Source organism: Patella vulgata, chromosome 2 (genome assembly GCF_932274485.2).
Source record: "Patella vulgata chromosome 2, xgPatVulg1.2, whole genome shotgun sequence".
NCBI lineage: Eukaryota > Metazoa > Mollusca > Gastropoda > Patellidae > Patella > Patella vulgata.
In genome coordinates, this window is record NC_065880.2 from 90,935,368 (window position 1) to 90,947,392 (window position 12,025).

General features: G+C 35.2%; 3 long non-coding RNA genes across 3 annotated transcripts; all 3 read left to right on the forward strand.

Moving 5' to 3' along the window:
• The first annotated feature begins 601 nt into the window (after positions 1 to 601).
• On the forward strand, positions 602 to 2,962 carry LOC126810155 (uncharacterized). The gene is made up of 3 exons (XR_007675046.2): positions 602 to 755; positions 1,390 to 1,626; positions 2,825 to 2,962. It is a non-coding gene; the product is annotated as an uncharacterized LOC126810155 (long non-coding RNA).
• A 702-nt stretch (positions 2,963 to 3,664) lies between these two features.
• On the forward strand, positions 3,665 to 5,291 carry LOC126810184 (uncharacterized). Its single transcript, XR_007675077.1, has 3 exons — positions 3,665 to 3,843; positions 4,722 to 4,967; positions 5,250 to 5,291. It is a non-coding gene; the product is annotated as an uncharacterized LOC126810184 (long non-coding RNA).
• Positions 5,292 to 5,340: 49 nt separating this feature from the next.
• Positions 5,341 to 8,775, forward strand: LOC126810173 (uncharacterized). The gene is made up of 5 exons (XR_007675063.2): positions 5,341 to 5,429; positions 6,777 to 6,950; positions 8,072 to 8,186; positions 8,327 to 8,339; positions 8,582 to 8,775. It is a non-coding gene; the product is annotated as an uncharacterized LOC126810173 (long non-coding RNA).
• The last annotated feature ends 3,250 nt before the right edge of the window (positions 8,776 to 12,025 follow it).

Below are 12,025 nucleotides of genomic sequence, written 5' to 3' on the forward strand. Positions count from 1 at the left end.
TCTGCCAAGGCAGTGGCTGAACTCGTTCAAGCCTCCCCCCCCCCCTCTCTGTCTGTCTAACTGTCGGCAAACTCCTCGTTATATACCCTCGGACAATATATAAGACCCATGATCATGCTTGCAATTGTCTCTTTTATCTCGTCATGGTATGCTTACTGACCAGTGCATATTCCTTTAAAGTCATGTGGAGCTTGTACACAGATCATATGTAGTTTGTAAATGACATATGAGATTAATTACATGTTTAATTAGATCATAGCCAGTCGTGCTTTAACAGAAGTTTATACAGAGTTGAAAAGTCAATATAATATTAATTTATATTAAATTAATATAATATTAATTTATAGTTACACATTTGCGACGAACATGACGGGAGTAAACAGCAAAACATCTTTCAAACTATAACTCTTGTAGAAATTATAAACTCATTTCGTAAAGGACAGATCAAGAAAATCCAGCATATTGCTGAGATGAACTGTTAAGGAAACTGTTGTATGTTCTATGTGTTATTGATAGTGTAATTAAATGGTAAAATTACATTATCGTACCGTACAAACGACGACCATATGAATGTCTTACAGGTTTGATAGTAAGGTCACTCCGAATATTTGGAAGTCCCATACCCGAAGATGAACTAACGAAACAACTGGAGACATGTGATATTACCATTAAAGGCGATCCAATCCTGTCATTTGATAACCTTGATTCTCTTCAATCATCAGATATCGAAATAACCATACCAAGTTCATGTGATGGTTTGTATTTGATATTGTTTTCACACGCTGACTATTTATGAATATAAAATTTTACGGTGTTTGTTAATAGCATGTGATTATTTTGCTGTTTTGTGTATTCACACTTTTAAATTTCTTAAGACATTACATATTACAAATGGTGCCGTCATAATAAACTCTCCAGATCAACGAGATATTGGGAAGCTTAGAGAATGTCCATATCTTCGTTAAACGTTAAAATGGAAAACGAGACTTTGTTTATTATCGTAGCAATTGTACTTGACAATCGAAACTATTTACGCTATTTCTTGTCAAAACAGTCATAACTTCGATGAGAATAAAGTAATGTGACTGAAATTTTCAATATATTCATTTTCATTATCTTTTTTTAAACTTTAGCAAGAATGGCCAGCTCTTTATTTAAATTTTACATAATGGCATACAATATGAGAAATCAATAGTTCAATTAACGATTAGAAATCAATAGTTCAATTAACGATTAGAAATCAATAGTTCAATTAACGATTAGAAATCAATAGTTCAATTAACGATTAGAAATCAATAGGCTATTTAACGATTAGAAATGTTTCGAATAAAAACGGATGCTATACAAGTAATAATCGTACGTTTATTAATGAACAATATAATATTTCAGCGTATGACGACTGTTTATCATCACCATGTAATAATCATACCTGTATTAATGAACAAGGTAGCTTTACGTGTCAATGTAAAGGTGGTTATACAGGAACAACGTGTAATATTCCACCAGATTACTGTCTAAATAATTTGTGTGAAAATGATGCCATTTGTCATAATTCTCTAATAACAAAGAATTATACCTGCAACTGTAAGCCAGGATACAAAGGAAGACTGTGCTCTTATAAAATTGGTAAGTACGATATTTTATTAGCTCATGGGTATAATCATATCTCACCAATTCAAAGGAAATAATTCCAGCGGGCGTGCCACGGGGCTGTGTTCTAGGTCCTCTTCCTTTTCTCATCTACATCAATGAATGTTAGATTCATCGGTGGCGATACTTTCCTCAGTTTGTAAACTGATGACCCTACAAAATGCGCATACAAAATGCGCAAATATACTAAACAGTGACCTGAAAAAAAATTAACTCATGAGCTGAAACGTGGCAAGTATTATTTAACCTACTGAAGACGTAAGCACTAGAACTGATAACAAACAAAATCCTATTTCATCTACCCTTACTCTAAATAGTGTTCCTGTCAAGGAGGTCCCCCATCACAAACATTTAGGCTTGACTTTTCAACAAAATTGCAAATGAACAAACATATTAACGACATTATCGAAAAACCCCAGCAAATCTGTCAATTGTTTAAGATCCCTTAAATACAGACTTAAGCTTATATCCTTACAACCCATCTATACTTCATTCATTCTACCTCATTTTGGTTATTTGATCATCTGGGACCAACTAGCTAACAAATTAGCTCATCTACAACTAGACGCACCTACATCCAGTGGTGCTGTAAGGGGTGCTAGGCATAGACTGTTCTATAAAGAAACCGGTTTTATTACCAAGAGTGATGCAGAAGACATAAACCCAAATGTATTTATAGAATTATTAACGGCCTTTCTCCAACATATCTCCGTGATTTAATCACAACAAAAAGCGCATATTTCAGTCTCCTTAAAAACAAATTAAGTTTAGACACTAAAAATTCAACATCTTTAAATATTTTCAATTCGGAAATGGTGATTTAAGATCAAACACCTCCCTAAATCATTATGATTTGGATTCAGGGTAAACCAGACCATTCATTGTAAACTTTGTTTCTCTTCTATCTATCTGAAAGGACATCAATTTTCACCTCATATTTCTAATAATTCAACCGGTAAATGAGGTCACCAATTTGAAGATACTGAACACTATTTCTTGAATTACTCCTTATATTCAGATACTCGTAAAGTACAGTAAGCATTTTTCGAGCTACCCATTCGTATTTCAAATTCCCACTACAGTTCATATAATTGTAAATAAATCGCCGTAGTAATCAAGCTCCATGGGCCAATTTTCCCCACTTTGTATAAACTAAAAATTTATTTTTTGTAAGTTAATGGTGGATGGAGTGATTGGAGTGAGTGGTCTCAATGTTCTGTAACATGTAATGGTGGAAATAAAACTAGACAAAGGACGTGTACCAATCCATCACCTGATGAAGATGGTTTAAACTGTACAGGAGGATCTATGGAACTACTAGATTGTAATACACAACCTTGTCCAGGTCTGGTGAATCTTTTCATGTCCCTGTGGCATTATACTGACATTTATATCAATAGATTGTTATATATTGTAAGTATGACGTCATATAGGGGTTTCAAAAACAGAATTGAGTTGCTCCAAAACATACATGGAAGTGAAGTGTATACACATTTTAGGTCGAGGCGTCAGTCCAATTGATTCAAAATGACGGAGAATTGTCGCCCTTAGCAAATATTTTATATTTGATGTGTTGGCCTTTCTGTAAGGTTTCTGAATTATGTAAGTGAACTTAACTGTTTGGAAGATATTTCTTTATTTTAAACAGTTGGATTACGACAGTTGTCTTTGAAAACCAACAAGTACCCTATAATTGTGAAGGGAAGCCAATAAACCTTGACATTTGGGTCCACCATGAGTTAACAAGATATAATCAGTGCGTAGCCAAGAAATTGAGACATATCTTTGCCTTATTCGTTTCTTGGCTTCGGGTTTATAACGGGAAATCGAAAGCAAGACGCCGAGTCATGATTTCACTTTGTCTTCCGGTTTGTATCTGTCATGCGCACTACTATTGTTCAAGTTTCAGCTTTCAGTTTCTCTAGACTATACTTCAAAATTGATATATAAACACCAATTTATCAAAAATTTCGAATATTTCCAACTTATAATGTTGATTCTCTTTTGTAGAGTGTCATGAAGCCAACTTAACTTTAGGAAATGGTGTAGCAAAAGCAGAATGTACTGGTGATAAGGATGATATGATATGTTCACCTATTTGCCAGATTGGTTTTGTATTTAAGGATATTATACCTAGCTATGAATGTAAAGGTGGAGAATGGCTCTCTGGAAACAAAACACAACCATGCACAAGTATATAACATTATTTGTATTTTTGATTGACCGGGGTGGGGTATAGGGATATCAGTTCAGAATGTTTAGCTTGATGTAAGGCCATGGTCCTTGTTTCAGACATTATTACAGTTAATCATACCAGTCTCCTGGCAGGAGTACTGTTTACATTTTGTCAATGGCTCTCTAATATAATATTAGATTATATTTAGTATTGCAAGCAAAGGGCTCCCCCCCCCCCCCCGTCGCTACACTGACCTATTTGCTTGGCCAACCCCCACCCATCCGTATGCCATGTTTTTATAAAGGTGAAAACCTATTAGGTTTGTTGCCCCCTATTGCTTTATAAGATAACTTTAGGAATCAATATTTTTATTCGCCCACATTTCAGTGTGGGTGTATTATATCGTCACCCGGTCCGTTGGTCTGTCCGTCTTCCCTCAACAATTGGCTTGTGAACGCGATAGATTTTGATTTTCAGCTTTCTGGAGATCGTCCGTTCTAAAGTTAGCAGAAATGCTGCAGTTTTAACATATCTTGTTTTCAAGTATGGTGTGAACCAGTTTTGGCATAAGAGGACGATCTCTGATCTCACAAATGAAAGAGTTAACAATGATTGACTCGATCACGTGATAAACATTTTGGTTGGGGTTACAAAAACAGAGCATAAAGATAAAAGTTGTCAATTGTAGCCTAATACTCGACGTGAGATATGACAAAATAGTTACTTTTAGTTGCTTTTAATGCGGTGGTCCGGGATTTCACAGTGTACCCTTTGATAAAATGGGCTAGAATTATTGCGCTCAGAGATTTGGATTCCGACAGTTTTCTTCACTAATTTGATTCACTTAAATATTTCTTGACGAATTCTTTAACTTTCTATGAATTTTATTTAACAGAACCTGTAATCCCAGAAGAATATAAAGCTAATTTGGGATTATCGTATAAAATACCTGACTGTGATTCCCAGGATGACGTACAGAACCAAATTGTCCAGATAACAGATCAGTTACCATGTTCTACTAACCCGGATTGTACGTTAAATGTTACAATAAACAGCTGTGTTTTAGATCCTGCTCCTACCTTATCTCTGGGCGTGTCCATTAATATACCAATTAACCAATCAACAATTGATTTTAAACCAGGTAATAATGATAATACTACGATTAGGGAGATCAATGTAGTCAATTAGAAATAAGATCCAATGGATCCCATTGTCACGTTAGCATGTTGAATCACATTGACCTAAATTATGTTTAAGAATCGCTCAATCAAGTACAAAAAAACAATAAAATTGAATTACCAAGTATTACTATTTTAATAATAAAATCAACAAGCAGTGAAAGGAAATATCCTTAGATAATGTTTGATATATAAGGGTCAGGTGTGAATAGAGAATTAATGTCAGTTTTTGGTTGTTATTAAAGGAAATGGTACAGATGATATCACTCGTGCGTTAGATACTTTGGATAAAACATCTCAGATGATACAAGATGATGACGCCATTTTTAATGTTATTATTAATGGTGTCAACTATACAAGTGACATGGATGTTATTGGAACCATTAAATGTCCACCTGGAACTGTTCATGGAAATGGTATTTGTGGTAGGTGTCAAAATATATGATTGGTTTTTGAAAATGCATTATAGGTATGGATACAAACCACGCCACTTGAAACAACCCCTCCGCCGGTAATATGAAAAGAATTATGTCAAATTTATTAGATAGAGCTTCTGTTTTAATCATACAGCTTGTTGCCGTTATTCTTAGGGGAGAGTGATGGGGGCGGATGCGGGTATCTACTCCCCCCATCCACGACCGATGGGCTCTCAAAAAGCACTTTCAATATGATACATCTATAAAAGCTAAGTGAATCAATCGACATACTTGTGTTCTGAGAAGTACTGGGTATTCTTTGAATAATGATTGAGTTTATATTATATTATTACTGCTGTTTTGAGAAGTACAGGCTACTCTTTGTATGATGAGTGAGTTTATATTATCATTCGCGTTAAACACTGTTAAAACAAAGTAGGGGATATTCAGAAACAAAACAAAACTGCGGCAATGCACTGCTGTTTTTATTAGAGGTGACCAGTGTATGTTAATAACAGGACAATTGCCCACACATGAACATAAACAGTTCATATGGGCGGCTTATCTGACCGACCCATTTCACTCGCAAAGAGATGCACTGTCAAAAGTGAAAATTGACGTTTTTGATTTTTGTCTTAATAATGAGTAATTTTTCCACCAATCCTCAGGCATTCAGCAATTCGTCGTGGCATGCTCCTAATCAACCGTCCAATCACGATTTGGAGCAATCTGACCCACTTCTCTTGCAGTGCCTGACGGCCAATTCATGCAGTGTTGTCGGTTGACGTTGACGTTGACTAACACGTCTCCTGATCAAATTAAACGTAGCACACTAAAGCAAATAACACTAAACAGTAAATCTTATGGAAGAACCGATATGAAAGCAAACAGCACGCGACAGTTTTCCTCAACCCTTCCTTGAAGTGTCAAATTTGACAATGAACCCCTCCCACGTGTATTGCGCTATTGCGTATCGGACATGCAGCTAGGTGGTTCTGTTGGGGCGATAAGTGTCAAGTGTCCATGACTATTTATCATATCACAACCTGCATAGGTATTTGCATTTCAATATCCCCTACTTTTTTGAAGAGTATATCTTTGTAAAATTCTTAATATTGCAAATATTATTAACAGCTGCATTTTCCCCTCAAACCAATATTTTATAAATATTCTGAATATCTGTAGATATTTTCTGCATTTTCCCCTCAAACCACTATTTTATAAATATTTTGAATATCTGTAGATATGTATCACATAATTTAACTACACGGGGAAACAGGAAGCAATGTTATCAACTAAGCTATTGTTTCACAATTATTACGATCTGAAAGTAACTTATTTTAATTTCCATTATAGTTGAGTGTTCCCCAGGAGAATATTATAAAGAAAACGATGATATTTGTGAATATTGTGCAGTAGGGACTTATCAACCTGATATTGGACAAACGTTTTGTTTTAATTGTCCAGATGGATTGATGACACAATTTATCGGCTCAGACAGATTGTCAGATTGTTTATTTACGAAAATTGGTAAATATAGATGATTTATAATGTGCTATGCGTTAACTTCCTCCGATTAGGCGACTCTTGAACATCAAAATGGTAAAAAGGCCAGTTATATATACCTATCCAAATAAAGTATGCATTCAAAACGCTTTATGGACGTCGTCATGGGAATGTTGATAGGTTTAGCATATCGGAGGATACAGTCATTATAGATGTGTTTATATAATCAATATATTACGAGTTTTATATGAGCATGACTCATTTTTAATTGTTATGTAAGCAGTAGTTGTGACCGTATAGTGCAGGGTACATGATGTCCATTCCATCCTCTTTTCAAGAGACATGTCATCTCTTTCAAATGTGCTGTTCTTCAATTTTTAAAAAGTCCAACTGAATTCTATTCCCTTATAGGATTTTTTTTTTTTTTACAAATTAGGACCAATTTGTATTTAGTATATCCCAGGCTATATTTAAAGCCTGAAGGCTCAGTGCAGGGGGTGGGGATGGTTAAACATGGTTTCGTTATGTATAACAATCGTGGTTAAATTAAATCAGGAAGATTTCGATTTGACCATTTTTATGTATATTTGAAACAGGTTTCGGAGTGTTTTGGTTCTGTTATGCAAGATCTTTTTCGACGTTCCAAAGTCAATGTACGGTGCTAAGACCACCTAAAGATAAATTTTAAATGTTCCTATTATTAATTAGAACAGGTTTCGTTTTATTTTTTATATTTTACGCTGACATTTTATTGCTTTAAATTCTCCTAGTGCAACAACGGCAAATATGCCCTTTTGACATCCGGGTCGCAAAGAACGAAGGTGAATTTAGCAAGTTTACATTTTTATTGAAAGAGTGATTACTTTCGATCATTTTCAATGTGTTTTCATGATACATGAATGGCTGTGCATTAACTTTCAGTGCAAATGGCATCATTTTACCATTGACCCCGAATATATCGAAAACACCCCAACGGCGAACTGATTACCACTCGGCAACGTATTCTACGCACAAAGGTTGGGTCTGGTTTCGTGCGCATTTGATGCCCCCCCCCCCGCACTGAGCATCCGGTCTATTGTATTATATGAGGTTCCGTTGGATTTTTTGGTATCGCTTCATGGATGTTATTTCTTTCTTTTTAACAGATGACAACTCTACACCAGTCAGTTATCTCTGGATCGCTATTGTAGTGCCGGTAACCGTAGTTGTAACAGTATTTGTAGTCGCGGTACTGCTGATTGTTCGAAATAACTTGAAGAGGTAATTAAAACAAATTGTCCCCAACACCCCAATTTTTAAAAAGAGTACGATAGTGTTACGGTAAGCTGTTTAAATAGAAAAAAATTGGTGTTTTTAAAATGTTTAATGACTAATTGCATTATATTTTTTTTATATTTCAGTAAAAATCCGATAGTAAGTATTCGTTTTTTTGTATTTTATATCCCAGATTTCTGTGATAACATATACGTCCCGTCTTCTTTTGTCCGGTTGGTAGGCGTATCGACAAGTGGGACTTTAAACCCCATTTCATAATTCTAATTAAGAGCTGGGTATAAAAACTGTTTATAAGATGTGACTTGTTGAAACAAACATATTATATTAGAAATGTAAATTATGTACAGGAACTATTCTATAAAATGTGTTCTCTATTTTAGGGCGTGAAGAAAGAACAGTTTTAGTTAACTTTACAGTAGACATAGTGTGCGAATTATTACATAATTGTGATTCCTAGTGTTGCTTTTTCTAATTTTATAGTGTAATCATTGGTTTAATCGTGTAATCTATGGTTTAATCTTGTAATCAATGGTTTAATCGTGTAATCAATGGTTTAATCGTGTAATCAATGGTTTAATCGTGTAATATATGGTTTGATTGTGTAATATATGGTTTAATCGTGTAATATATGGTTTAATTGTGTAATATATGGTTTAATCGTGTAATATATGGTTTAATCGTGTAAAAATGGTTTAATCGTGTAATATATTGTTTAATCGTGTAATATATGGTTTGATCGTGTAATATATGGTTTAATTGTGTAATCAATGGTTTAATCGTGTAATCTATGGTTTAATCGTATAATCTACGGTTTAATTGTGTATATATGGTTTAATCGTGTAATCTATGGTTTAATCTTGTAATCTATGGTTTAATCTTGTAATCTATGGTTTAATCGTGTAATCTATGGTTTAATCCTATAATATATGGTTTGATTGTGTAATATATGGTTTAATCGTGTAATCTATGGTTTGATTGTGTAATCTATGGTTTAATTGTGTAATATACGGGATAATCGCGTAATCTATGATGTACTCGCTTAATCCATGATGTAATCGTGTAATCTAAGATGCAATCTTGTAATGGTGTAATCTATGTAATGATTGGTCATATATTTAGATTTCCAGACATTACATTGAATGACGAGGGGCGTGAGGATTCTTTATAAATTAAATTTGCTGCAAAATGATAATTGTCGGTTTGATTATACATATTGCTATAATTTACATATACCCCAGAATAATTCTTTTGTAATAAGCAGAAATTATTAGGAGATTTGACTCCACTGATAGTCAAATTCAGACATGGCTTGATGGTTCAAGAAAGCGAACTTAACAAGTGACCGTTTTGCCAAGCAACCATTGTCACATTTCTCTTGACTGGTGGACGATTGTTTTTTTGACAAGCATTCAGTAGGAAGGTTCCTGAACGTACAGGGCGAGTGTAATGAGACCTACGTTCAGAGCTGAACTATAGCGCGATGTAAACAAACCACGATTTTTCAAGAGAGGGAGGTTATATAGCTTGATCTGAAATTGGTTCCCTCGTGTAAGAAAGTAATGGGATTGCAATTCAAGTATGTCACTAAGTTTTAGCCGCTTTTATTAAAAATTGATAAAATGGCAAGCAATTTTCGTGTCGTTGTGTCACCTGGATCAGACAGTAGCAGACGAACATAAAGCCATTAACTTAACGTTTACCCTAGAGGAAATGAATAAAGGTTTAGGCTTCAAAACTGACTCGGCGACTGGCGAAGATCAAATAAAATAAAGCATGTTAAGAAAACTCTCAGGGTCATTACGTAATTTACTTCTAGAATTATTCAATAAATCATGGTCAGTTCCGACAAGCTGGAAAACAGCAACGATAACCACATTGAATAACCCATTAAAAGATAAAAATCAAACCAGTTGTTACAGGCCGATAAGTTTGACCTCTAATTGTGCAAAACACTTGAGACTATGATAAATAATAGGCTAAGATATTATTGTGAAAGTAATGGATTAATTAGTCTAAACCAAAGTGAATATAAACAGCAGCGCTCCACTATTGATCATATTGTAAGGTTATAACATGAAATCATGACTTTACTGTGTAAAAAGAACAATTATCTATGTGCATTTGACTTAGTGTGGGTGGATGGCCTACTTAAAAAAGCACATGGACTAGCGATAACAGGACGAATGTTCCATTGGATCGAGGATTTTCTAAACAATAGGCAAATACAAGTTAATGTAGGTCTCTCAATAAGCAATAAATATGAACTGGAAAATGGCACACCCTAGGGTTCTGTTATAAGCCCGACACTTTTCAATATCATGATTAATGAACATCAGTCTAATAAGTACATCAAGAAACTTATTGACGTAGCGGTTTATGCAGAAGGCAGTTCAATCTATCATGCAACGAATAACTACGGTACGGTTAGAACGAGAATGCAGGAAGCTTTTGACAAATTGTCAAAATAGTCTAATGATTGGGGATTTCGGTTATCTGAATGTAAAACAGTAGGTAAGAATCATAAGGGAAGTGGCGTATATGAAACTAGAATTGAACAATACCCGAAATGAATTTAAAGATCAGGCAAAGCTTTTAGGGGTAACCTTTGATCGCAAAATGAATTTCATACCACATATTGAAAATGTTGTTAAAAGAGGACAGAAAGTTTTGAATGTAATGGGATGCCTGACGGGCATATCCTGGGGAGCCAATAAAACCACCCTGCTCATGATATATAAGTCCATGATAAGATTAATATGTGACTATGGCTGTGCTGCTTTTGCGAGTGCAAATAAAACAGCTCTTGCGAAATTAGATAGTTTACAATACCAAGCAATAAAGAAATGAAATGGGGTTTAACGCCCTACTGTTCTGCTCCTATACTGGGCTAATGAAGACGGGCATACGCCATACAGTGTGCTATGAGGGAAATTTTTCCCGGGCGGCGGCACTATCGCCTACTCTTATATCGAATTTTAACTGCCAGGGGATCTTTTATGTGCATTCCAATATATACACGGGACCTCGGTTTTTCGTCTCATCCGAAAGACTAGACAGCTGTCCTTATCAGGCCCTCCGTCCTGCATCACTGACAAGGGGGAACCATAAGCAATAAAGATAGTGATAAAAGTCTCATTTGGTACAAAAAGGGAAAGTCTATTGCAGGAAGTAAGTGAAATGTCATTCGAATTGAGGCGCAAGTTACAGTATCTAGGAGACATTTGTCCAACATTCAAGTGTACAAAATCATCAAGGAAGAAATTTAAAAGAAATGTGAAATCGGAGACTCAACCGTTCGGTCACAGAGCAAATGATTTATTAAAAGATCTAGGATTAGACCACTATCAAATCACTGACAGGGTATTTTCTTATCAAGCTCCCTGGACTTTACTGGATTCAAACCATAATACAAGCCTAAATAATGTTAGGAAAAACGAAAATCCACAACAAGCTCAAATGCTCTCAAATGGCCATAGCATGTGAATATATACACGGTTGAATCTCACGACCCTAGTATAAACAGAACTGCGTTAGGTGTCAGCATTCCCGAATTCAATGTTAATATACTATTCAAAAAAAGTAGGGGATATTTGATTTTGGGGGCATAATACTAAAATATGCAAATGACTACGAAAAAAGTCACTATAGAACCTAACAGAAGAAACATTTCCAGTTACATGTGACGCCCAAACGCACCAATAGCTACCGCATGGAATGCAGGTGATGCTTGGGATCATCATGGGGGTCCAACCCAAGATTTGAAAGACTCTGACTTTGAATGTTACAGTCATTGTGGCATTGAATTCCAGGGTGGAAACATCAGT